This window comes from Mastomys coucha, unplaced genomic scaffold (assembly GCF_008632895.1).
Source record: "Mastomys coucha isolate ucsf_1 unplaced genomic scaffold, UCSF_Mcou_1 pScaffold6, whole genome shotgun sequence".
Lineage (NCBI taxonomy): Eukaryota > Metazoa > Chordata > Mammalia > Rodentia > Muridae > Mastomys > Mastomys coucha.
In genome coordinates this window covers 64,072,481-64,075,973 of record NW_022196912.1, presented here as the reverse complement: position 1 = coordinate 64,075,973, position 3,493 = coordinate 64,072,481, and the positions used below count along the sequence as shown (strand labels likewise).

Here is a 3,493-nt window from a genome sequence, read left to right as displayed (position 1 = left end):
GTTTCAGGTAGCTGTGGGGTTAGGAGCAGGGGGACAGGCACCCCCAGGTTGTCTAAGCACTGAGCACTCAGTGCTCATCAGCCTGTCTGTACTAGCCACAGGGAGGCATGAACACATTTAGGGGAGAAGAGATGATGAAGAACACATTTAGGAAGAGAGATGCACTCTGGGCATCCCGCTTCCAGTGCCTGCATCCTCTAGAGTAGCCAGAGAGGTGCTGTTTTGCCCTAGGTCAGCCAATAAGGAGCAGAAGGTGGAGGGCTGAGCTGCATCCCAGGCCTGAGTGGGCTGGAACTCTGTGGGAAGGTGAGGGGGTCAGAGAGCCTCCTGGCTGGCAGTTAGAAACTCTTCTTCCCGCTTGTGTGCCTCTAGCGCCTTGATGGTGTACACATCCTGTGGAAGCTCTGACTTCCTCCAGAGCAGCACTTTATCCTTCTTGATGCTCTTCAGCATCTGCACGGCCTCTGTTTCCACTGTCCTCTTCAGCAGCTGGATGTCCTCTGCTGTGGGGGTCTCTGTCTCCATGGAGTACACAGGGGGCAGTGGTGGAGGAGCTCGAAACATAGGGTACTGGGTATTGAGCCGGGCCAGCTCCTCAATCTTCTGCCACATCTCCTCTCTTTCCTTCATTCGGAACTGGCTCTTCCGCTTCTCGTCCTTGTACTGTTGTGTACAATCGTCAAACAGTTTCTGGTTCATTTCCATGAAGAGCTTCAGGGCATTTTAGATCAGTCCATGGATTGTCTTGTTCCAGTGGCTTTTGGAGTTCCTATAGAGTGCAGGAAACATGATGGGGAGGAAGCAGGCAGCATTGTCACTGATCAGGCTCATGATATACTCATTGTTCCAGTAGTAGAGGGCATGCTCTGCCACCTGGAAATGGGGTTGGAAACACATTTGGCAAGCTGGCAGAAGAGCGGCTCCATAACTTAGCTGAACTCTGAAGGTTCAATGACATCCAGAATCTCCTCTAGTTCATTCAGAAACAATACCTCCTTGGGGCTGTGGGTCTTAGGCCAAAACTTGAGAAGTCCCACAATCACCGGCTCAGTGAGACTGCTCTCCTTCTCCTGGAACTGTACCACACAGTATGCCAACTGAGGGGGGTACACACTCAGAGACTTGACTTTTTCTATATCCATTCTTCTGTTGTGGGACATCTGGGTTGTTTCCAGCTTTGGGCTATCATAAAAAGGCCACTATGAACATAGTGGAACATGTGCCCCTGTGGCATGATGGGGCATCTTTTGGATACATTCCCAAGAGTGGTATTTCTGGATCTTCAGGTAGATCTATTTCCAATTTTATGAGAAACCTCCAGATTGATTTCCAGAGTGGTTGTACCAGTTTGCAATCCCATCAGCAATGGAAGAGTATTCCTCTTTCTCCACATTCTTACCTGCATGTGCTATCACCTGAGGATTTAATCTTAGCCATTGTGATTGTTATCAAGTTGAATCTCAAGGTCATATTGATTTGCATTTCTCTGATCACTAAGTACTCCAAATATTTCTTTAGGTGTTTCTCAGCCATTCGAGATTACTCTGTTGTGAATTCTCAGTTTAGTTTTATACTTATTTTTTTTTTGATTGGGTTGGTTGGTGTTTAGTTGGTTAGCTTCTCAAGTTCTTGAGTTAGTGAAGATTTTTTTACCAATCTGTAGGTTGTCGATTTTATTTGGAAAGACAAAAAAAAAACCAGAATATCCAAAACAATTCTTAACAATAAAAGAACACCTGGAGGAATCACTATCCCTGACTTCAAGCTTTACTACAGAGCAATAGTGATAAAAACTAGGAATGGATACAGAAATTGTGGTACATATACACAATGGAGTACTACTCAGCTATTAAAAACAATGAATTTATGAAATTCTTAGGGAGATGGATGGATCTGGAGAATATCACCCTGAGTGAGGCAACCCAATCACAAAAGAACACACATGGTATACACTTTCTGATATGTGGATATTAGCCCAGAAGATCTGAATACACAGAGTACAATCCACAAACCCAAGGAACTCAAGAAGAAGGAAGACCAAAGTGTGGATACTTCATTTCTTCTTAAAAGGGGGAACAAAATACCCATGGAAGAGTTGCAGAGACTAACAATGGAGCAGAGACTGAAAGAAGGACAATGTAGAGACTGCTCCACCTGGGATTCCTTCCCATATTCAACCATCAAATCCAGACACTGTTGTGGATTTCAGCAAGTACTGGCTGACAGGAGCCTGATATAGCTGTCTCCTGAAAGGCTCTGACAGTACCTGACTAATACAGAAGTAGAGGCTCACAGCCATCCATTGGACTAAGTACAGGGTCCCCAATGAAGGAGCTAGAGAAAGGACCCAAGGAGCTGAAGGGTTTGCAGCCCCTTAGGACGAACAACAATATGAAGTAACTAGTACCCTCAGAGCTCCCAGGGACTAAACCATCAACCAAAGAGTACACCTGGTGAGACTAATGGCTCCAGCAGCATATGTAGCAGAGGATGGCCAAGTCAGTTATCAATGGTAGGAGAGTCTCTTGTCCCTGTGAAGGTTCTATGCCCCAGTGTAGAGGAATGCCAGAGCCAGAAAGTGGGTGAGGGTAGGTTGGTGAGCAGGGGGAAGGGGAGGTAACAGGTTTTTGTTGTTGTTGTTTTCATTTTTGTTTTTGTTTTTTTATTTTAATTTTATTTATTTTATTTTTTGAAAGGGATACTGGGAAAGGAGATATCATATGACATGTAAATAAAGGAAATATCTAATAAAAAGTTAATTTTATTTCAATATATGTTGGTCACATTAGAAAAAAATTTATGTATGTAAAAAAAAACTGTATTGAATTGGTACAGATACAGACACATTGATCAATGGAATAGAATTGAAGGCCCAGAAATAAAACCACACACTTAAGGAAAATTGATCTTTGATAAAGAAGACAAAAATATGCAATGGAAAAAAGTATCTTCAATAAATGGTGCTGGTCTAACTTGCTGTCTATATATAGAAAAATGAAAATAAATCCATATTTGTCACCTTACACGAAGCTCAAGTCCAAGTAGATCTAGGACCTCAACATTAAACCTGATACACTCAATCTAATAGAAGAGAAAGTGGGAAAGAGCCTTGAGCTCATTGGCACAGAGAAAATTTCTTAAACAGAACTCCAGTGACTCATGCTCTAAGATCAAGAATTGATAAATGGGACCTCATGAAACTGGAAAGCTTCTGTAAGACATAGAACATAGTTAATAAGACAAATCAGCAACCTACATAGCACATTCTTATTATGAAAGCTAGCCACAAGGAAAGCAGCCCTCTGGTCAGTAAAAACTTGAATTTTCCATTCCCCATCACAGTAGTGTGTGGTATCTTCAGCATTACAATCAAGTTCACATGGTCACGCAAGAGGAATAATAAGAGTCGATAGCCTGTTTGAGAGGCTTTGGGAACATCCCTGACTAATAATTTGAAGGGGGTTACCCACATTTCACACTGAACTCTTTATTT

General features: G+C 42.7%; 1 pseudogene across 1 annotated transcript; it reads right to left on the bottom strand.

Annotated features, from left to right (window-relative positions):
- Nucleotides 1-157: 157 nt before the first annotated feature.
- On the bottom strand, nt 158-1,142 carry LOC116081017 (annotated as a pseudogene). The gene has a single exon (XR_004114707.1). The product of XR_004114707.1 is annotated as a serine/threonine-protein phosphatase 2A 56 kDa regulatory subunit delta isoform-like (transcript).
- Between the last annotated feature and the right edge of the window lie 2,351 nt (nt 1,143-3,493).